We start from the raw sequence: 25,422 nt of genomic DNA, 5'->3' as shown, positions 1-25,422 counted from the left end.
TATTCTCTCTTGCTCCAAAGTCGGCTTTTATCAAATAATGGGAGACCCATTTTCCAAGTTTTGACATCTTTCCAAGCTGTTGCAGATGACAGTGAACTGTTGAATGAGTTGAATTAAGCTTCTGTGCTGTTTCTTTTACTGTTGCAGCACAATATTCATCAAGTGCAGCCAGCAGCAGGTCATCATTAAACTCAACAGGACGACCTGAAGGTGGCGCATCACTTAAGCTGTAGTCATCTGATATGGAATTTTAAAACCACCTTCGACATTTTCTTTCATTGAGAAACTCTGCACCATAAACACCTTGGAATTTTCGCGTAGTTTCTGCTGCACTATTGCCTTTTTCAAACTCATAAAGCATTATATGCATAATGTGCTCCTCAGACACACACATCTTCATTAAGGTTTATTTGATTAATGATCAGAAAAAGTGGAGTTGGGTTAGTTTCTTTTATTTGTTTAAACATTTTTATAAGGTCCTACTACATATTTTAGTCATTAAAGCCTTCTACAGAGACAGAAATGATGATGCACTTTCTGTATTCAATTTTCGGACCCTACTTATGGGATGGCGTGATGTGATACAATAGTTTCAGTCTTTAGGATTCAGGGCGTAGTGTCTCTTACAAGCTTTACATACAAAATACTGACATTTACACCCATGATCTTTCTCTTTTCACCTGACGTAAGGAATTTATTAAATTAATCTGCTATTACACAACAAAATATCCAGAATGACCATTTGGGTATGGTACTCTACTCGTAATCTAAGGGTCGAGGATTTGAATCCCCGTCACACCAAACATGTTCGCCTTTCAGCCGTGGGAACGTCATAAAGTGACGGTCAATCCCACTGTTCGTTGGTAAAAGAGTACCTCAAGAGTTGGTTGTGGGTGGTGATGACTAGCTGGTGATTTGGTAGCAACCTTAACAGAGCCTAAGATACAAGACTGAAATATATAGGCTTCAAACGGAAGTCGCCTCATTGTATTCCAGTAGTTAATTTATTATGTAAAAGCTACACTTGTCAAGTCAAAGTTTTCTGTGGCTTTTCGAAGGAATATCTGTATGTTTGTTCTTTTCACACGTGTAAAAGAAACTGATATACCACGATAATAGTGTTTGTCATGACTAGAGCTACAGAGTGACATGCCAATATTTTATTTCCCGGCACTACCAACCAATCTCGTTCGCTTTTAAATCCTTTATTTTAATACAAATATCTCTAAATTGTCGCTTTAATGTTTAAACCTTTTGGGGTAGAATTACACTCTTTTATATCATTTTTATTCTACGTAGAGTACCAGTAGCATTATGGCCCGGCATGGCCAAGCGTGTTAAGGCGTTCGACTCGTAGTCCGAGGGTCGCGTGTTCGAATCTCGGTCGCACCAAACATGCTCGCCCGTTCAGCCGTGGAGGCGTTATAATGTGACGGTCAATCTCACTATTCGAGTAGCCCAAGGTTTGACGGTGGGTGGTGATGACTAGCTGCCTTCCCTCTAGTCTTACACTGCTAAATTAGAGAGGGACAGCACGAATAGCTTTTTTATAACTTTGCGCGAAATTCAAGAACAAACAAAAACAAATATGTAACAAAAAGCCTTTATGGTAACGAAAAAATAGAGAGAAGAAGAAAGAATGAACCCATAACATAACGAGGCAACTATACACGTTATTAAAAATAAAGATAGCAGATTTGAAAAGGAAAGTGTTCAGCAAATAAAACAGTAGGATTTGGCGACAAATGATCTAGCAGTATCTGAATATTAGGACTGAAAAAGTATAACTTCTTTTTATGAGATACAAGATGGTATTTTGTGAATAAGGAAAAGTCAGCTTGAGTCTGGATAAGGTGTGGTTATCTCAGTGGCCTGGCATGGCCAAGCGCGTAAGGGTTCGCGCCCGCGTCGCGCTAAACATGCTCGCCCTCCCAGCCGTGGGGGCGTATAATGTGACGGTCAATCCCACTATTCGTTGGTAAAAGAGTAGTCTAAGAGTTAGCGGTGGGTGATGATGACTAGCTGCCTTCCCTCTAGTCTTACACTACTAAATTAGGGACGGCTAGCACAGATAGCCCTCGAGTAGCTTTGTGCGAAATTCCAAAACAAACAAACAAACTCAGAGGTAGAAAACTGGGAGTGTGACATTAGAAAAGAAATTTCTATTTTACGTATTGTAAATCTAGGTTGATAGGTTGATGTTTCTGATGAACTACAGAGGGCAAATATGTTTAGGAAAGATCTCAGCGGAAGCCGTATTTGGCTGAATGATTACCTGGGAAGATTAATTTTGTTTACAAAAAAAAAGGTGTTTTGAATATATCAAAATGATAAAGGCTTATAATCTAAGGGCTGTGGGTTCGAATCCCCGTCCCACCAAACATGCTCGCCCTTTCACCCGTGGGAAGAGTTATAATGTGAGAGTCAATCCCATTATTCTTTGGTAAAAGAGTAGCTCAAGAGTTGGCGGTGGGTGGTGATGATTAGCTGTCTTTCCTCTAGTTTTATACTGCTAAATTAGGGACGGCTAGCACAGATAGCCTTCGTGTAGCTTTGCGCAAAATTCAAAATAAACGAACAATAAATAAACCTTCTACCAGAAATCAATCTGGGAAGAGCTGTAGTGTATAAAAAAAGAAAGGTGTACAGCAGAGAAGGAATTAATTATTAAATATATGGATATTCACAGAAATATTTTCTGGGAGAGAGGGAAAATATATATAGAGAATCAGCTTTTACAGTTAAGTTTGTGTTTTTCTTTTTAGCACATCGGACTGTCTGCTGTGTCTACTAAGGAGAATTGAACCCCTGATTTTAGCGTTGTAAATCCGTAGTTAAACCGCTATACCATTTGGAGACTTACAGTTAAGTCAACAGACTAAAAAAATATCAGTTTTACGTGTGCTTGAATGGAAACATAAATTTGTAGTTTTAATAAAATTTACTAAGTCTATGTAGTTTAACTACGAAGTAAAGTTTATATCATAATACGTCCAATTGTTTGTGAATTGAAAGGTGCAAATTCCCGCTCTTGCCCCTTCCGGCAGGTGTCTATGGATGAACCTAAATGCTTTTCGTTACTATAAAAGGAGACTACATTTAATCATGTTTTTTTACCCAAAAATATTTCTAAAAACGATCAATTTAGGTACCCCCAAGTAATAATGATGTGAGAATTACATACAAATGAAATGGCAAGTAAATAGGCGGTTGCCTAAGTCACTTAACACTTGGAGATTACAATGTGAATGTTAGCGCAGCCTTAATTTTTCTCTAGAACGTCCTACCAAAAGGAATAATATAAAATGAAGAACAGAAATGTCGAGAAAATGGCAGAAAAAATAGAGAGAGAGGTGTTTCAACCTGATCTTTATACGGTTTATTAACTAAACTTATAACTTTTCACTTTATATACTGAATGAGTTTTCGAGTGAACTATGTTTGCCAGCTTCACATTGTACATTTTCATTTTTTTTGTAGTGAGTGAGTCTGAAAGTGATTATACTTTTCAGTTGCATCTCTACTTTATAAAACACTTAAAATATCTTGTCTATCTTAACTCCCTTACGAGCGTACTGGCAGTGTCTGTTTAAAGTATACGATACTCATCTCCATATACGTATCTTCTTTGTATAAAAAAGTAAATAACTGAAATGTTGAAATATTCGTCTGTTTATTATTTTGCATATTCACATTCACAACTCTCATATGAACATTGTTTTGACTTTAAGATGTTAAAACTGTTCACCTTAAAATACGACTGTTTGATCTCAATGTTTATAAAAATTATGGTTTTATTTATTCAAAATTGTTTTAAGAAAAAAGTAAGTTAATATTCCATGAATTTAACCTAATAAAGAAAATATGCTGCTCATTGTATGGCTTCCTGATGGCACAACGATAAACGTAAAGGATTATAAAGCAATAATTCGAGATCCAATCCTATCAGTGAGAGCAGCGCAGATAGTTTGTTGTGCAACTTTGTGCTTAAAAACAAAAATATTTTACTCTACTTTTCAGGTGTCCCCAAACCAACAAATCTACCATCATTTAATTAACGTATTAAAATGCTTTAAAACTGTGTCGCCATGTTTTTACGTGTGTGTAAAAAGTCATGCAATGTATTTAGAAATAACTTATAACTAAAGGGCTAATTTCCATCAAAATAATAACTTGCGCAAAGCCGTGGCTTGTTTCCAATTTCAGGTAAAGCTATACAAAAGCTATCTATGCTAGCATTCACTAATTTAGTAGAGATAGACTAGAGTGTTATTCCTTTACCAAGTAAAAGTGTAATTGACCTTCACATTATAACGCCTCCATGGCTGAAAGGGCGAATATGTTTAGTGTGACTGGAGTTCGAACTGTGACCTGCAAGTTGGGCGCTCCTAACCATCGAGCCATGCCAGGACCGTAAAATGATAATTAAAATTTGTTTGTTTTGGAATTTCGCACAAAGCTACTCGAGGGCGATCTGTGCTAGCCGTCCCTAATTTAGCAGTGTAAGAGTAGAGGGAAGGCAGCTAGTGATCACCACCCACCGCCAACTCGTAGGCTACTCTTTTACCAACGAATAGTGGGATTGACCGTCACATTATAACGCCCCCACGGCTGAAAGGGCGAGCATGTTTGGCGCGACCAGGATGCGAACCCGCTACCCTCAGATTACGAGTCGCACGCCTTAACACGCTTGGCCATGCCGGGCCAAAAAACAACCATGTTGATATTGTTTTGAATTAAGCACAATGCTACACAATGGGCTATCTGTGCTCTGCCCACCACGGGTATCGAAACCCGGTTTTTAGCGTTATAAGTCTGCAGACATACAGCTGAGCCACTGAGGGGCGATAATTAAAAGGAGCTGTTGTTGTTTACGTTTTACAAAGCTACACGGTTGGCTATTTCCATTAAGTCCAACCCGGGGATTCGAACCCAGAATTTTAGTTATAAATCTATAATTTTACCGCTGACATATCGGCTAACGTTTAACTGAGTAGAACTTCAAATTATACTGCTCAATGAGCTATTTCTGCTAAACTTGATATTGTAACAAAAGTAATAATATGCTTATTTTCTGAAACTTTCATTTAAGTTAGTGTATGTTATCAATTTTAATTCTATTACTGCATAACAAAAATAATAATATTTATAGAGAAATATTACAATAATATCAAGTTTTCTATTTCTGTTCATTTATTTCAAATACACTTTATTACAAAATAAAATGATACTATAACCAACTACGCTCATTATCATTAATTCAAAAAAAAAAAAAGACAAAGTTCTTCAAAAACCACAAGACATAACATAATGTTCAGAAACAACTAGAGATTTATTGATCCATCTCGTCAGCACTATCCTGTACACTAAACTAAAACTATTTTTTAAAATCTTAAAGTCGGCCTTTATCATTCATATAGTTGTAAATATTTCTTATAAAATCACTTAAATTTACTACCTCCTCAATGTCTGAAGGCAATTTATTCCAAATTCAAACCAATCTGTTAGAAAAAATAAAACAATCTTAGCTGAAGATGACTCCTAACTTGCCAATATTTATATTTGGTCTCCTAGTCCTACTATTTTCGTCATTAAGTATGAAAAAAGATTACTTGTTGGCTTTTCTGTTCTGTTCGAACTGCTCTAATGTTTGAAGATTCAATACTAACAACGGATGTTTTGCTCTATTTGCATTTCAGTATTATCCATGTGTAATTTTATACTTTTTTTCAGGAAGCTATAATAGATAGCTCAATTTTTAATACGTTTAAGTTTTTAAGGTTTTCAATTTAGATGAGTTTTTAAGTTAATAGCTAAAGTAATCTTTATTTATTTTAGGGATGTTGGTGTGTCTTATTTTCAAAATAACGTGTTTTATTAGAAATGAATAATTGGTTTTAATTAAGACTTTCGAGAGGGCAGCGTAATCGATACCACAAAAATGGTGTCGTGTTTTATGTGGGAGGTATGAGGAGTTATGTAATTTAATACTTAATATTTAATATGGAATGATATGTTGCATCTTGTAATATAAAATCTATTTAAATCTACCCTTATATTTTCCGCCAATTACTGTTCCAGTTGACATAGCATGATTACGTTACATTTGGGTTGATCAACTTTATAACGGTGCTAACTACTAATAGTAATATTGGGTACTGTTAATACTGTGACTGGTATTAGCAACAGTTTTACTGTTGCATGAACTTATCATTATAATATAAAAATTAGATTATTATACCTAAATATATGATGACTAAAGTCTGAAACAAATAATGAACTAAAATCAAATATACCTTAGCATTTGAAATAATACATATTTTTTTTAAGTTTAATCTTTTCACAGATTAATTAGAACTTGCATAGTGATTACTGAACCAAGCTTAATTTAAACTTAAATTATTTTAATTCTCTAGCTAAAAGTTACATTTTTGCAGCAAAGTATTTATTGAAAGATAAATGTAAAAAAGAAGCATGACAATGTAAATGTTTTATCACAATATCAGACATTTTGTAACTGTGCTTGATTAAATGATAACTATGTTGGTGTTCTAATAATTATGAAAATTAATCATGTTTATGATGTAAGAAAGTTTTACTGTATTTATTTTGTAACATAGACATGTGTCAAAACAAGCTATCTTATTTTAAGTATAGAAATCTTTAATAAAGAAGATTAGTATTCATAAAAAAATTGCTTCACAACTCATGGCAATACTATGAATTAATTGAATGTAACATTATGCATCTCTTTGTTCTGCTTTTTAGAAGGGTGACCGACCTCAAGCTGCTATTTTACTTTTAGTTCTTGTCCACTCATCTTTCTCAATCTTTTTTTGGTCATGTTGTAGGGCAGGAAGCTGTTTTATCAATAATTTTTTGTGTTGCAGTGTTGTTTTAAAAGTAATTTTTTAGACTACTGATATATATCAAGCTTTCTTGTCTGTAACATTAATATAACCTCAGTTTTTGTTGAGACTGCTGGTTCATAAATAACTTTTCACCAGCCTGTTAATGGAGAAGTAGTTGGAGGCTATCACATTAAAGTAGAAGCATTAAATAAAAATCTATACTGTGGGAAATGACAGCAGGATTTCAAGAGGAGCTTAAGCTTTTACATGCATGGGTTTGATCAGCTAACTATGACTTTCAGAAAGTTAAAAATAGTACTATCATCAAAGTAAAAAAAGTATTTAATTGTAATGAGCCTATTCTATTGAGCAACAAATTTCAACCCTTGACTTCTACAAATGAGGAACTACTGAAGGGGAGAAAAACAAAAAGATTAGAGAAGAATGTGGTTGATGAGGAGGTCATAGCCATAGGTGGTTCTTGACAAGGCATGCAGATAGAAAAGAATCAGATTATGTTATCCAGGAATACAATTGGAGGATATAACTGACAGAGCAGGAGATATAATAAAGAGGGCTAGCAGAGATGCAGTCTTTGTGTGCATGTAGGATCTAATGATGTAGGAGAGGGTATATAACAGGTACTAATTAATAAGTACAAGGGGGTTTACAAAGACATTAAAAAAAACATAATTTTGTCAGAGATACTGGCCATAATTCACTGTGGGGATGAAGTTATAAGAAGATCACTAGAGCTGGATGCTAAGCTTTGGTTAGTATGTTAGGATGAGTAGATTGGCTGGTTGGACTTGTGGGATCAGTTCATTAGAAAAAGGAGCTTTTTAGAATGGATGGTTTACATTTAAATAGGATAGGACCATGCTTGTTTGCTAAGACTTGACTCAGTTGTAAGGGAAATTTTAAACTAGTACTAGACAGTGGCAAGGACCAGGAAAAACTAAATGCACAAAGGATAAGAGGTAAAGAAAAGTTTAACATAATAAATGAATATAGATGCAGTTAAAAAGATTGGCTTAATTGTTACTGTTGTAATGCTAGAAGTATAAGAACTGAAATAGATGAGTTTAGAGCACTGGTAGCAATGGAGGATTTTGCTATAATGGGAATAACTGAAACATGCTTAAACATAGATGATTTTGGTGACAGAAGTTTCTTTGAAATTCAGGGTTACAGGCTATTTAATGTGGACATTGTATTGAAGAGTGGGAAGAAAGGCTTTATTTGTAAAATGTGAGTTGCATATTGTTGAAGATAAGGATATTAAAGATTAATAACAAGAAGACTGAATCTGTTTAGGTTTGTATTAGTGGATATAACAGTAAATTTGTTACAGACCACCAGATGATACTGATGAAATTAGAGAGAAACTTTACAATGAGATTAAAATTTCAGCTGCTAATGAAGTCATAATTATGGATTTTAATTTCAGGCATATAGATTTGAAAATGCTTGAATCAAATAATGAGGGATAAAGACTTTTGGCAACTGCTAAAGATAGTTTACTTCACCAGTTAGTCAAGGAACCTATTAGAAATTGCTATTTTAGATTTATTAAGTTCAAATATAGCAATGATAGAGAGGATGTGTGTGATGAGCAAGCCAGTAACAAAACTCCACCAGTGTAACTATCAACATGTTTCTTAATTCCATTTCTAGTGTTCTTACTAAATTACTTAAGTATATTGATTTCACCATATGTTAACCACATTATTCAATACCAGGAAAGATGGCAATAAGCTACTTTCAGAGAGCGTAGGCAAGAAATATTGAACAGTTCTATCATAAGGATAGTTATAGTTCTTCTATAGGCCCAGAGACTGCTGGCTGTGGCAACTGCAACTGACCTCTTGACTAAACAGCTGCAACTTGATGACAACAATTTCATGACTATTGTCTCTTTTTTTTTACTTCTGACTATCTAACTTCAAGCATGGGTTTTATAGAAATTATTTCTGGTATTCTTACAATCTTCCAAATAGTGTACACAACTACCTGTAAGTAGTTCTGACACTTAATTGGTTGTTTTGCTTTGATTGTTTTGTAATTCTCAAAACCAGAACCAAATCACTTGTTCATTGGTTGCAGATAAAGTCAGTAAATTGGCAGCTTTCTTACTTGTATTTTTACACACACTTTTGACATGGATACTACATTAAAATTACAACTCATTTCTTTCTTGGAAGCTTTCTGCTAGATAATGTAAACATCTCTTGTATGATAAAGGAAGGCTTGTGTCTGATGATTATGAGATTGCTGGGTTATTAAATTTTGCTTTTTGTTCAGTTTTACAAATGAAGATTTGAGTTTTATTCTACATCTTGTACAGTTGATAGATGGAAATGAGACTGAACAAGATGATTGCATTAATTCTGAGATAGTTAAAACAATGGAAGTTTAAGAAACGATAAGGGCCAGATAATATTTCTCCTAGAGTTTTGAAGGAGGATAAAGGTTGAATATGTGAACCACTTGCTGCTGTTTTTCATCAGCCCTTGAACAATGGGCAAGTACCAAAGGTTTGGAAATAACCTAACATAATTTCTTTTCAAGAAAGGTGATAAAAATTGTCCTAGTAATTATAGACTCATTATTCTTACATCAGTTGTGGAAAATGTTTTGGTAAGCAAATAGGATAGAAGATTGGCTGAATGGTTAGAGAGCAAAGAGTTGCTACAAATGGAGTTCAGTTAAACTAGATTAATGACATAAGTGGGGTACCTCAGGGCTTAGTTTTAGGACATTTGCTCTTTTTGATTTACATTGGTTACATAGATGAAGAAATGGTCAATAAATTAAATTTGTTAATGATACTAAGGTCTTGGATATTGTTAGCTGTGAAGAGGATGCTGTTTATTTACAAAAGGACTTTTGGAAAATGGGTTTTAATTAAAATGTGAAAATTCATATGGGTTATCACAGTTTGAATTATATGTATAATTTGAATTGGAATAATCTTAACAGTATCAAGAAATGAAAGGATCTTGGTGTAATGTTGATCAGTCTCTTAAGCCATCCAAGCGGTATGCTGCTGCTAGTGGTAGAGCAAGTAAGATTTTAAGTTGTATCTACAGAAATATTGAATACAAGTCTAAAGAGGTTATAATTTCATTGTATAGGTTACTGGTTATGTCAGATTTGAAATACTGTGTTTATTCTGGAGACTTTTACTTTAAGAAAGACATTGAGTTGTTAAAAGTGTTTCAGAGAAGGATTACTAGAATGAAGCCTTGGATGGAGGGGTTGTTATCCAGGGAGAGGTTGAAATTTCTCAGATTGTTTTCTCATGAAAAAGAGAAAAGTTGGAGGGATCTGATTGAAGTGTTTAAGATTGTAAAGTGATAGTGTTGATGCATCAACATCTTTCATATTTAACAGCGAGAACAAGGGAAACATATTTTGGTAGGAGTTATCTTCACCTGAGACAGTTTTATTTTTCTAACAGGGTGGTTGCCTTTGGATGTTGTGGAGCCAGTAAGTGAGTTTAGTAGAAAGCTAGATAAGTATATGAATGATAAATGCTGGGCTTAAGATTTTAAAAATATATATTTATTAATAGTTTCAGTTTAGTTTAGAAGCTGGAATAGCTGAGATGGACTGATATGTCCCATTTTGTCTCAAAATGTTTTGTTAAGGCCATTGTTTGGATGTATATCTTGTTGAGTGATCCTAGCTGCTTCTAATCCATGTTTGTGCTTCTGTTTTCTTCAGTTTTTGATCAGACTGCTGTTTCACAAGCAGTTCTTATTCAATTATTGTTTCTTTCATAGTTTTTGTTCAGCCTGTGCTGTTTATAAATGAAACTTTAAAATGCTGTTTCATACCTGTTTCTTCTCCAGACTGTCATATTTCTGTTACTTTTTATGTACTCTGTTGTTTGAACAGCAAATCTGGTCCAGAATTATTTTTTACTCCCATGTTATTGTCCAGGATGGAGATTAAAAAGCTTTTGTCCAGGTTGCAGTTTTAAGTCCAGTTTTAATCCATTGTATCATTCAACAGCAATTCTTGTTTGTTCCACCACTTTAGCTGAAGTTGGGCTATTTAGTTTGGTCAGTCTGTTCCTTTATCCATATTCTTATCCATGTTAATTTTTCAAATTCATCTCTTGTCTGGCCTACTATTTTACCTGTATGTAATCTATGTGTGAGATATTAGTTTATGGCAAGTTCTCTTTTTTTTTGCTTAAGTTATTGTTTCTTTATAGTTTTTCTGTTTGCTTTTTACCTGTAATTCTTCTTCAGACTTGTATATTACTTATAGTTTTTATCTAGGGTGCTACTTCATTACCAATATTTAAGCTATTGTCGTTTTCTTTGTAAATGTTACATGAGCTGTTACTTTATGTTCAATTTGTTTGTTTAAATTGGTTTCAACCTGTAAACATGGAGCTTAAAACATGAAGAAGCACATGTTAAAACAATATGAAGAATGTCAAACATGATTTGTGGCATTTTGGTAAAATAAAAAAAAATTACAATTTTTAATATTTTATGCTGTTGTTATCCTCCAAAGGCTTCAGGATTAGAATCTTTTTGTTCCAACAAACTTTGTTGGAACAGTACATGAATTTGTCTCACTATGAGCTAAATTTTATTTACATGGATGAGTAAAGATGTGGACAACTAAAGACTGTTTGGCCTTTCAATACTATTCTTACATTCTCACCCTTGAGATTTATGTTCCCCCTGGTGTCAGGTGGTTACTAAAATTTGTTAATTAATGATCAGGATTAACAAATCAATTATCCTATAGAAAACTTGTATAATTATAATAATCAAAATTAGAAAAAATTGGTAGCACTTATTTTGATTAATTACTTATCAATTCTGATCTTAAATGATTAAGCTGCACAACTTAATGGTGATGACAATATTTTGATCATAGTATTTGAATTTAATTTAAAATTGTTATAATTGTAAACATTAATTTTGATTAGTTTATTTTTATGATATTAACATGAATTTTTAACATTTATTTTTACATGATGCTTGTAGCTGATTACTTGGTTAAGTTAATTACTCATCTTTAGTCAGCTCACCCTATTTTCTTCAGAAACAGAACAAAGAAATAGGTGCTCAGTGGCACTTGTACTCACCATGGACATAACATACAAGCAAATGCGCTTGAGAATAAGTGTAATTTGTTATGCATTGTTATACTGAATCATACATACTACTATAATATGTCTATTTACCTAGAACGCTTTTGAAATGCAAGTTAAAATTAAAAAACCCTATGGTTACTGTGACAAAATGTTGGTCTGACTGCTGTTTGGTATGCTGGACCTGCTCTCGCGTACATGCCTTCCCAAAGATAATGATAAAAGCAACTAGAAATCTAAATTTTGTACAAAAGTAAACAAAAAAACATGAAATACTGAAGGCTGTCAACAAAAAATTTAAATATTGATGGAGAACATTTTTTGTTGGAATAATTGGTGACAAACACAAATATTGTAAATACAGATAGAATGTATGATTATTTGATCATAATTTTGTATCAATAGATTATTTAATGAATACATTTTAGGTTAAACTGATATCAAGCCTGACACTTGTTTGTACCTTACAGTTAAGTTTAGAGATTTGCTGTTTTCTTGAATGCTTAGAAATGTATATCTTCTCATAGTGTTATGAAATTATGTACAGTAATGTTACTTACAGTGTATGCCAGTGCAATTACTGATCAAAGATCAGCCAGTTGTGGCTTTAAAAATATTAGGAACTTGTTTTATAGTAGTACAGTAATTAATGGATTTATTCCTGTATCTTTCTGCAGTTCTACACAAAATCTGCATAGTTCACACAGTAGACATGTAAAAATAAGTGCTCTCAAACCATTAAAAATTTTTGTTGGTGCACTCATGAATAACCTGATTTTATATTTTTAAAAAAATTGTAATGTCATTATTTGTCTTTATTATGACTACATTTGGTGACTTAATTTGATAAATTAATCCTATGCCAAATTTCACCTTTTCAAATAATAAAATTATTCATAATTAGTTAAATTATTTATCACAAAATGCTACTGCTGCACTCTATAAGAAAAAATTTAAATTTCTCCTGCTGAAATACTTCTAGTAGTAACTACTATTTACAAAAAAAGAATAATTTACAGTACTGTTTACATGTGAGATGGCTGAATGTAAAAGTGTTAAATGTGTAGTAACTAAAGCAGAAGAAATAATTCATAACTGCTTGTAATATTTCAATAAAATACAGTAAAATAAATATTTGGGGTATTTAAAGGTACAAAATATTTATACTCACGTTAAACACAAGCTGCTGACATCAGGTATGCCCACCAGGACAGCAATGAAAATCCTGGTGGGGCCTCTCTTTTAAAAAGTACATTAAAAAGAGAAGTAAATATTTGTCTGGTGCCATCATATTAACATTTAAATTACCATGTATGTTAATCCTATTAGTAATGATGTGCATGGAAAAGGATTTACTGAACTATTTTTCTAAAGATGTTGTATTCTATCTTCAGAAGGGCTTCTTGTTTTACTGATCATGTGAACTATATACAACTTGTATTTTAACATTAAATTACATACAGTTCTTAAGTATGTTTCCTTTTATTTTTTGGCAGACTTGTGGGCCTCTTCTAGCTTTTCTAACAAAAGAATTTTAAGTCTCTTCTGCCCCTGATATCAGGAAACATGCCACATCTAATATGAAATCAACAAAATTCTTAAGTTATAATTTTTAATTGAGTCATTAAACCATGGGATAGATACATGCACAATCTTATTGCTTGCTTACCTTATACCTACATATGGTGTAGTTTTGGTTTGTTGTTTTTATTTTATAAAGTACTTTGAAAGTACTTAAAATTAAGAATGTTGCACTGTAGCTCAATGGACCAAAAATAATTGTTAAGATGAACAAATTTTTGCACTGTCCAAATACATTGTTTTGTAAATATAAATAATGTGTAGAATGTGTTAAGGTCTAGTTCTTGATTAACTTTATATGTTCTTATGGTGCACTAAATTCTTAAGGCTTTTTTATGCCTTATACCAAGTCTTATGGTGATATGTTTTATATTTAGATGAATCATAAAATACCTTAAAATGTTCCACTTTAATACAGTGGATTAAAAATAATTCTTCAAGTGGCCCAACTTTTCAATTACAGTAGCTTACATTATTCTGTAGATATAGAAAAATGTGATACATTTGTTCATGTAACAAGTGTTGTATGTAAGTAGAGAATCATGAAGTTTTTGTTTCCATTTAGTAACAAGATTTACTTGATACTGATAAGATGGGGTTGGTGGAACCAAATTTTTATGTAGATTTATTTAAAAAGAGATCCTTACTTCAAGTTAACTGATATAAAAACTGTTTATTAAACACCTTTTTCTTTCCATTTTCTTCCAGGCACTGTGAAATTGTTGGTGACCAACATCACTGAACAAATAACATTGCCAAATATGGTTAGTGGTTCTTACGTCATCCAAATTGGTTTTGTTTCTTTTGGGCTAGATACATTAACTCAGTACACATAGAGTGATGTTAGATATATTTACTTGTTTTTAAATTAAAATGTTTTTTTTATTTTAATCTAAAAATAATTAGTAGGCATTAAAAAAAGTTTTGGTTTTCATTTTCAAACAACCATAGGAAAATTAACTGTTAGATTTCATAGGTTGTCTTTCATACATTACATTCTTAGCCTGAGTGATAACATAAAAAAATGAGTCAACACTAAAATATTGTTTGTGTACTACCTCATCAAGACGTTATTAATATTTAGAAAATAATATTTTATACATAAACATGATTCCAAATAGGGCTGAACAATATTGAGGCCCCAAAATTTAATGAGGGGGCTTTCTGAAAAATAACTTTTTATTTTAATCTTAAAATAAAATTGATGTGTGATACTCAAAATTAAAATAAAAAAAAATCATTGCTATTTAATCAAAGCCTATTTGAATATCCACAGACTAAATCTTTTCATCAAGATTTCAATCTAATGTGTATAACAGCAGTAAAACAATATGGCAGTGTTTCCAAAGTTTTAATCTAAGTGTCTTGTTTTGTGTACATGTCATTACAATATTGATAGCATGGAGGCTAGTGGAGAAGTTTTAGGTTTAAAGTTGTTATTTAAAATGCTGTCCCACACTTTATTTGTTCAGGTTTCTCATAATCATTAGCATATGTGATCCAGCTAGAAGAATCATGTTCTTTTTTGTAGTTTAATATGGTGACAACTTTAAACATTAGCCATAATGGAAATTAAAGACCTACATTAAAATTTCAGCTGTGGCATTTTTTTGAACTTCTAATTTTCATTAACAGCTAATTTTATGAACTCATGAATGTTGATGAAGATAATTTTAGAGTTGGATGATTAGTAGTACTTGTCAACTGATTAATCGATGGACTAATTATATCATTACATTCAATTTAGTAATTAGTACAGTGTTCCTGAAACCATGATATATACAAGCAAGAAAAAAAAAAGATGGCAACAGGTACTGCCAGCTATTGTCTTCCCTCTGGTCAACAGTTCAAAATAAGCAAAGGCAGATAGTCTTAGCAGGTTTTGCATTATAAAGATAGGGCAAAAAACAAGTTTACTGGCAATGGGAATCAAACTCAAAACCCTTGAATCATAAGCCTGTCCCTAAATCACTAACTTCTGGACAAGCTCAAATTGAAGTAAAAAAAAAGCTTATAAAGCTAAAATCAGACAGAGAACAGATAGTCTATTACATAGCTTTTTGCTTACCAAAAGGAGCAAACAAAAGTAATAGCAGTATTTTCATTATTTGGGTAATGGTAATAATTGAAAATAGTAATCGGAAACCATGATTTTGATTAGCTGATTATTTTTGCAACATTTGATATAATCTTAATTTTGATCAATCAATTGTTGGAATAATCAGACTAATTTTGACTATTTGATTATTTTTGTGACAGTTTGTATATTCAGAATTTTGATTAATCACTTGTTTAAATAATGAAAAATAATAATATTAATCAGAAACTAATTTTGATAAGTCAACACAATCATAACTTTGAATAATCAGTAAGTTTACCTTACACTGATTGATGTAATCACTTCTCATTGGTAATTGATTAATAAATTGAATTGTTTGGTTCTATACATTTTATAATTTAACAGTATAAATGTTTATTTCAGTGGTTGTGTAATGCTGCATTATCTTTCACTGCTTGATAATTTAAGCTGAACAATTTAAAATTGCTCTAAATACAATAGCAAAGAAGCAATTTCAGAATATATGTAAATATGTATGGCACAACTTTAGGTCTCAGGAAATATATATAGATTAGCTTTAAGTTAAATCTAAATCAGGTCCTTTCCTAAAGTTACACTTATTTTAATAGAAAGTATTTAATAGCTCCTTCTTTATGCCTGAAAGAATAAAAATCTGCTTATTATAATCTAGCTTCTAGCAAAAGGTTATTTTCAACAAATTATGTTACAACTGTTTTAATGATTCTTCAGACAAATGTGAATTCTCATTTAGCCAAACTGCTAGTAAAAAGTAAATAATAATTACTGTTTCATTTTGCTTAAATGTATTTTTGGAACCCCTTTCAAATAAGTGTTTTCTTTTACACAGAATAAGTGTATAAATACAAAACAATTTTGAAAAATATCATAAAATTATTTTTAATGCAATATCCAGCTTTGCTGGTATAATTAAAAATATTGTAGTGAAATTTTAACTTTTATGCAACAAAATTTCAACACAAATGTTTAGAGGGCATTGATATATCAGTAGCCTACTGGCTTCCCATCAAACATAATAAAATTTACAATATTTGCCATTTTTCTTATTGCAGGTGATAATGTACACTGATATTTTTCTGTGTTGTTCCAAAGAATATTCCACTCAGTGTAGATTCCTGTATGTGATGAAGGGGTCTCTCAGAGAAGGTTCTGTTCTTTCAGTTTACCTCCTCTGGATTCCAAACATCTGCCCATGTGTTTGTCATGCATGGTGACCCTTGAAGGGGAGGAGAGGATCCTAGTGATTGAGGGGTCCAATCCTAACATACCACTTTAGCCTTGAATTCCTGTAGATGGGCAGCCTTTGGGTGCCCTCCACTAGGAACAATCAACTGGTCCACTTGAGCTAGGGCTAACTAAATACAAGTGTTGGATATTTGTAACAGGTGTTGTGGATATTGAGTTTGATGCTGGTGTTCAGGTATTGTGCTCACAAAACCCTGGCGTTGCTGCAGTGTCCTTGTATGGCATTGTAATGCATCCCCTCGTAATGCTCCATGGTGTGTGAAGTCAGTGGACACTGAAATATTCTTTCTTTACTAAGGATTCCCCAAATAAAAATAAAATAGAGAAAAACCAGCCCATTGGTAAACAACTACATTTTAAAGATCCTGAACAGCAATCTTCAACTTCTTCAACACCTGCACCTCATTTTCTGATATTACATTCTTTATCAGACAAATTTTAAGGGCAAATGCTTCCCTTTTAAATTCAGAAGGGACTAGAGGGGCTTACTGGCTCTCTTAAGTCAGTCAAAAGCTATGTTCTGGGGGACATTTTGGTGAAAACATTCACTTCAAAACACAGTGAATTCCTCTTGCATTCAAAGGCCATTGGGGATATACCAATTGAGATTACTCTTTATGCTACTTTGAATTCATCAGAAAAAAGTTATTGTTGAAAGGAATTTGAAGAACATCCCTGAGTCAGAGATCCTTGCTTGTTTCTCCACCCAAGGAGTTTCTACAGTGAGTCACATCTCCACTCACAAAGATAGAATTATGATGCCAACCATTGTCCTAATTTTGACTTTTACATCACCACTTCCAACTGCCAACATCAAGGAAGGTTATCTAAATTGTAAAATACAGCCATATATTCTGAATCCTCTCAGATATTTTCAATGTCAGGGGTTTGGTCACTGAAAGACATCATGTTGTGGTTCCTTCATGTGTGCTCGTTCTAGTGACAAGGACCATGATACCTACAAGTGCAAAATGGACCATCATTGGGTTAATTGTAGTGGCTGTCAACCATCTTACTTTCGTTCATGCCCTAGGTGTGTGGAGAAAAAATGGGTACAGCATTTGAAAATGGTTCACAACATTTCCTACCACAAGGCTTAAATGTTACTGTCCACCACTCCATCTTGGATGTATGTTGTTGTACTCCATTCTACTGATATAGTGGGAGTGCATACAAATCTCTCCATGCCTCTGATGGAATCATTTTCAAACTGTGTGAATAGTTTTTTGCCCTCTGTTTTTAAGAAAATTGAGCCATTGTTAACACCCACCTCTGTGTCCACCATTTTTTTATGAATTCACTTCCTCTGGTTTCAGGTTTAGGCATTTCCTTGAGTTCATCTTCTTATCTGGCCCCAAGATACAGAACCATTATTCATTTATGTCCTCAGTCACTATAATCTTCTTCTAATGACAGAGACACAACCTAGGGGAGGATTCATGGAGATCAACAGACCTCTTTCTATTAAAGAGAATAAAGAGAAAAGACACGGTCAGAAATAGAAGTGTTACTTGCCAATTCCCCTCCATGTAAATAAAATTGGCCACATTGATACATTGAAAATGTCAAGTTTTCCTTTTAATTTAGATGATGTCAAAGTGCTAATTAATTCTTATTATCCTGTGTGTTTTCCTTACTGGAAACATTTTTGAAACTTATTGATATAGTTACCTTTTGGCAGTTTTCTTCATACCACAATGACAGGTTGTGTGATAAATGAATGCATGGAGGTGTAATGCTGCTGGTTGGCCAGCGATGCCTGCCCTATTTTTGCCACTCGATACACCCTTGGAAGCTGTAGCTATCCATATTTCCTTGGATCATACCATCACCATCTGTTTTCTCTACCTGTCTTTTTGAGAGACCTGTGATTAATTGGGTCTTGATGCTTTTATTGAACAGTTGCTGTCTCCCATTTTGATTCTGATGGACTTTAATGGATATAATCCCTTCTGGGAAGATGCTCATATTGATAGGAGGGTTTGCTCCATAGAGCATGTGCTCTCAGATCACAACCTTTTTTTCTTCAGTACTTGTGTTTATACTTGTTTTTGTGCATCTAGTCAGTCATTTACTGTTATTGATCACTCTGTCTGCTCCATTTCACTTTTTCCATCACTGTTCTTGGATGGTTGACAGTGACCAATGAGGCATTGATCATTTTTCCATCATTTTGAGAGAGACTGGGCATGATCAGTGTCATCCAACCTACCTGCCGCAGTGGAAGCTGGACCATGCCAACTGGTAATCTTTCACTGCTCTCTCAGAGCTTGATCCTGCCATTGTCTGTCAGCTATCAATAGACGACTGTGTGATAGCAGTAACTGACTGTATTGTCCAAGCAGCTGCTCAGTCTGTAACTAAAATCTTGACACATTTTCCAAGGTATCCTTGTATGTGGTGGAATCCTGCCTGCCACATGGTAGAAGGTATAAAAACAGGCCTGGAATACCTTTCCTAGATATCCCACACTTTCAAACCACATCGCTTTTCAGAGGGCCAATGCAGGTGCTTGGTAGGTAAGATGTGAAAGCTAAAAGGAATTTTGGATTAATTTCACAGCCAGCATTTCTTCTACCACCAGTTCCAAAGTCATATGGGACAAGATTTAGAAGGTCAATGAGCAGTGTACTTCTGTCCCCCTTTCAATCTTGCTTTCTGATGACCAGGAAGTTGCTGAAGCCCAGAGCATCACCAATACTCTCAGCAAAAGCTTTTGCCAAGTATTTAGTTCTTCTACTTAATTCCCCACCTTTTTAGCCAACAATACTCTGACAGAGTAATTACCTCTTTTCTTTAGGGCTGATTGTCTCTGACAGTAATTGCCCCTTTACACTGGTGGAACTCAAGCTTGCTCTTCATTGGTTTGGCAGTACATCAGTTGGATGTGATTATATACAGGTCTATTTGCATGACCATTTGCCCATTTTTATTAATTTTTTAATGGGCTGGTGATTCCAAGTTTATGTTGGGTCAACACTTTCCCATTCTTTCCTGAGTGTTACACTTTTCAGTATAAAGATTAATATGAGTTGTCAAACATGAGGTTTATTAAGTGGAAGCTACAGCCTGCTCTCAATTGTTTACTGAAGTGGACTACAACAAACAGTTTTCCCTTTTCTCTCTTTAAAACTATTTGGATGCACTTTTGCTGCCAATGGGGAATTAACCCTGATCCTCTACTCTGTGTTGGTGAAGTTGTGCTTCCCATTTTCTCTGCAACAAAGTTCTTTGGGCTTATCATTGACTGTAATCTGACCTTCATACTGCACATCAAGTAGTTGCATGTCAAGTGTACAATGGCACTGAAAATTCTCTTCCACCTCTTGGGGAGCAGATGGAGTTTCTATGCTGAAGAGATATCATGCCTTCATTTGATCAAAACTAGACTATTGAATTGGGTCTTTGGCTCTGCCATGACCCCAGCCTTGAAGAATCTGGACCTCGTTCACCTTCAGGGGCTTTCTGCACTTCCTCAGTCCTGAGTTTATACACAGATTCTCATGAACCTCTTCTATACCTCCATCATTTGCAACTGTCTTTACTGTATGTTTCAAAACTTCAATACTTACCATAGAATCCCACCTGGGATTATGTTTTCCTTCCTCAGTTGATAATGCTTTTTCAAAAAAAATGATCTGCCATTTTTCCTTTTGACCTTCATGTCCAGGCACAGTTGGATGACTTGGGTCTGTCCTTGGATGACACTGCTGTATCCACTGGTCAGCCCGTCCCACCATTGCCTGTTACCATCTCCAAATATGATCTTTCTTTGAATCATCTGAGGAAGGCGGATACTTCTAATTGGAAATACCGTCTTCACTTTGCCAAACATCTTTTGAACGTTACCTTCCATTCCCATTTATATGGATGGTTTGAAATCAGATGATATTGTGGGCTCTGCCACTGTTTGTGGTTTTGTGGTTGCACACAGAATCTTCTCTACAGTCTGTGTTCACTGCCAAATAGTGTGCCATTTCTCTTGCTCTGTATTAAATAGAAGCTAAGCAGCACATGTATTGTTCTGTTTATACCAACTTGCTTCACTCTCTACTGGTCCTGGAATTGCTTGATGTTAGTTCTCACCAATATTCAAAATTGACTTGCCCATTTCTCATTAACATCTACTTACATCTAGTTCTTCTGAATACCAGGCCACATTTGTATTCACAGGAATGAGTTCACTGACACTGTAGCTATGTCTGTCTGGTCTGGCACTATCACTGCCATGCCTGTTGCATATATGGATTATGGTCTTGTATTCTTGGCTCATCTCTGTGCCTGTTGGCAGTCAACTTGGAGTGAGAATTAATTATGATAACAAGCTTTTCCAGATAAAACCCTATATTGGACTTTGGCCATCTTGTTTCTATGAGGATCAAAAGAAGGAAGTTGATCTAACTAGACTATGCATTGATCAGTTTTTAACTCATCATTTTCTTTTATGTGGGACTGATGCACCAATGTGTGGTCTGCATGACACTCAAGTCATAATAATCCACATCTTAGTGTTGTGCTGTCATTATAACTTTGAATGAAAGCACCATTTTAGACATGTTTTGTCCACAGGTTTACCCCTAACACTGGACAGTGTCATTAGTGATGTTAATACTGCTCATCTTACAACTGTTTTCAATTTTATAAGGGCCATTGGTCTTTTTAATGCTATTTAAGTTTTTATTTAAAAATTTGACTTTCTTTTCTTTTAACATGATTCCTTTTTACAAATTTTAATAATTTTAGTTTATTTTTAATTTTTCATCAGTTATTTGGTGCAGATGGGTCTACTTGCTTTGTGCTATAAAATGCCAACCAACCAATCAAGGAATACTATGAGGCATAAACAGTTGAGACAAAAATATATTTGTTGTGGTATGCAATATGAAGTTACTATCTGTTTCAAATATGTCTCAGAAGAGGACTGTTTGAAAATTTTTAAAATGTCTGAAAAGAACAACAGAACACTTGATTGCAAATTGTGTGCTGCACAATTCTTGTGTGGAGAAAACACTGGTAATGATATTAACACAGTACGTTCAACATATCATCTCAAGATATGTTAGCTTATGAATTATACAAAGATTTTCTAGATGTTGCTAAGAAAGAGGCAAAACTGGTAAAAAGAAAAAAGAAATTCTATAGTAGCTGTTATTATTTTAACACTTATTCATTAAAGAAATTAGATCAGAAAGATTCTAGGGCAAAAGAAGTTACCAACAAATTAATGTAAATTATAGTTCTAGATGACCAAATATTTTCCATTATAGAAGAGTGTGGATTCTACTGTCACACTGAATGTCTGGAGAAGGTTCATATATGAAACTGCACTGCCAGAACTGTAAATTACCATTTCAAAATACATACATATGCTGTTTAAAGATGATCACGTATCAGCACCAAGCATTATGAATGCTATTTGGAGTTCTTATGCATGACTAATGTTAATTTTAAGTTTAACTGCACAGTTAAGAGAAATGAATTGCAGTTTGTAGAAGGCAATACTATGACCATGGGTTATGGTGGAAGTTATTTCACTTACCTTTAACAAATTGTTTGTGTATGTTTGGAGTGAAAACATGTTCCTGGAGTCTATGCTGCTAATTGCAAAAAATCCTTACAACACTCACTGTTTAACAGTTAGAATTGACTGAAAGAGTGGTAATAGTCCCAGTGTCTTTTGAAGAATTAACATGCAAAATAAGTTCTTCCTTAGTGATGACTGGTGTTTAGTCTGCTGGTCACAAGTTTGATTCTATCACTGAATATTCTCACACTTTAAGTTCTCAGAAATATGATGGTCAATCTAACTTTTCATTGACAAAGAGTAATGCAAGTATTGGTAAGGAGAGTTGTTGACATATCCTCAGTCTCTCACTTGTAAGTTGGGGATGTAGCTAACATAAATGGCCTTCAAGTAGCTTTGCATCAAATTCAATAAAAAAACAAACTCCCTACTTCCAATGTTATCTCATCTGTAAAGGCTTTAAAAAACTCAACAAAGTTACAGATTCAGTCCTCAAAATTAAAATTATATTGACCATGGAAGTGCTGTTCACTGAAATTTCATCAGAATCCTACTACTGCTTAGCATCCTTGGAGTTTCTAATATATTAATATAAGGATAGGTACTTCATCACTGTCAAAAGGCTGATTGATATGAAAATGTTGTTGACACACCTGAAAAAAAAAAGGAAGGGAAATGATGTGGGATACACAACAATAATAAAATCTGTAAATTGAAAAATCAAAGCAAGCATGTAATGGAACTTCTGTAAAACCCAGCAATATCCTGTCTTTTGTATGATGAAATTTGGAAAGTATGAGGAAAGTGTCAATGAGGTGGAAACTGATGGAATGAACATCAGTGCTATATTGTAATTCTGACAAAGTTAACTGAGTAACTTACCCATGGGTATGGGGTGAAAACTTATGGAATGAACATCAGTGCTATATTGTGCTTCTGACAAAGTTAACTGAGTAACTTACCCATTATGGGTATGGGGTGAAAACTTATGGAATGAACATCAGTGCTATATTGTGCTTCTGACAAAGTTAACTGAGTAACTTACCCATTATGGGTATGGGGTGAAAACTTATGGAATGAACATCAGTGCTATATTGTGCTTCTGACAAAGTTAACTGAGTAACTTACCCATTATGGGTATGGGGTGAAAACTTATGGAATGAACACCAGTGCTATGTTGTGCTTCTGGCAAAGTTAACTGAGTAACTTACCCTTTATGGATAAATTAGTTGTATCTTAACCATTATTCATGCTTTCAGTAAATGATTAAAATCTGCAATACTAAGAGAGCAACAAAGGCCATTTTTCGATTTTTAGTTGAAGCTTTACAGAAGTTTCTTTCTACCTTCTGCTGCAGGACTGACATCTAACTTGTTTGGCACTGTCTCACATGTTATGCATGAAAAGAGGAATGAGCTGATGAGTGGTATAGTAGAAGTATTGCTTTTTGTGAAGAAGAACCACTCTCTAAATTTATTATACTAAATGTAACCATTAATTTTTTTTAATTTTTTTCCTTTCATAACCCTCAGTGCTTATAATCATATTATGGTTTAAAGCCAAAAGCTATCTTTTACTCTCTTAAGTGAGAATGTTCTTAAATAAATTCATTATTTTTATGTTGATCTGTTTATGAGGAAGATAATATGTTTACGTGTTTCAACCTTCAACTTTAAACTAGTGAAAGTGACAGTTACAATTCACAATTTAATACATGGATTAATAGATATTTTTTAACTTCTTTAAGATGTATTATTTTTATTTTCTGAACTAACTATAACCTGTAAAAATCACCTAGAGGTTAATTTTAATTTGTTTGAGTAGTTTAAGGTATCTTACCTGCTGTAATACTTAACAGAATTGCTATCAGGTGATATGGTTGGATAATTATTGTCTATTGGTGTTTCTCAGGAAAATATTTTAAATAGTATACCCATATAGATATTCTGTTACTTGCTAATTAATGACTAAACAGATTTAACACATTATATGCTTAAAAAATTCCAGTAAAATCATTTGATGAGTTGTTAATAACATAACTTTCTAAATTACAGATCTCCAGTTTCTGCTTTTTTTAGTTTAATAGGAATAAAAGCTAAATATCAAAAGCAGTATGTTATATGAAACTTGTAGATATAAAGATACATGCTTATCTGTTTAAACCAGTGGTTCTCAACCTTTTCTGACTTGCAGCACACTACGACAATATGAAAATTTTTGCAGCACCTCTGGAAAGCCTTGACGATTTTTTTAGGTACACATTATACGGCAAGCATTAAAAGCCTTAGAACGAAGATCACGGCCAAAGTAAGCGATATTAATGTCATCTGCACATTGACAATACTATCGCTTGCCTTGGCCTTGAGTGTTGTTCTGAGGTTTTTTAATGATTTTGTGGCAGAAAACTCAAAACTTTTTATTTTTACATATGTTTTCAATGAGACGCTTGTGCCTGCTTCCGAGAGCAAATAAAATTAAAGCGAGGCTCTAACATAGAAAAAAAAAGCTTATATTCTATCATCGACTGTAAGAGACCTCTCTCTCCTTCTGTCTTTAATTTCAGTCAATGCTGAAAATCCAATTTCACAAAACCACGAAGATGAAAATGAAAGCAGAACTTCAACTGCTTTTGAACTGATTGCAGTACATGAATTTTTAATGGAGATCTAAAACTCATCCAAGCTCTTTTCTGGAAACAATGACTGATAAAATTTTCATTTTGTAAATCAATGAGCTGTTCTTCCTCCTCAGTTGTAAGATTTGTTGTCTCATTGATTCCAAATGGATAGGTCACCCAGTTATATTTGTCGACAGCAAGTAATGGAAAGTAACGTTTTAGTGCGGATTGTAGGTTGCTTAATGTTTTCAAAATTTGAGGGACTATTTTCTTCTTTGATGGACATTCATTAACAGGAGGGAAACAATCAAGGACTCCTTTTGAGATCTTATTCTTCCACAGCATCACCTTTTCATTGAAGGCCTTCAGTTTGGATGTTGCAGT

The 25,422-nt window shown here is 33.7% G+C and overlaps 1 long non-coding RNA gene across 1 annotated transcript; it reads left to right on the top strand.

Moving 5' to 3' along the window:
• Nucleotides 1-5,758: 5,758 nt before the first annotated feature.
• On the top strand, nucleotides 5,759-14,319 carry LOC143223361 (uncharacterized). Its single transcript, XR_013012878.1, has 2 exons — nucleotides 5,759-5,965; nucleotides 14,263-14,319. It is a non-coding gene; the product is annotated as an uncharacterized LOC143223361 (long non-coding RNA).
• The last annotated feature ends 11,103 nt before the right edge of the window (nucleotides 14,320-25,422 follow it).

This window comes from Tachypleus tridentatus, chromosome 8 (assembly GCF_004210375.1).
Source record: "Tachypleus tridentatus isolate NWPU-2018 chromosome 8, ASM421037v1, whole genome shotgun sequence".
Taxonomy (NCBI): Eukaryota; Metazoa; Arthropoda; class Merostomata; order Xiphosura; family Limulidae; genus Tachypleus; species Tachypleus tridentatus.
This window is presented reverse-complemented; position numbering and strand designations above follow the sequence as displayed.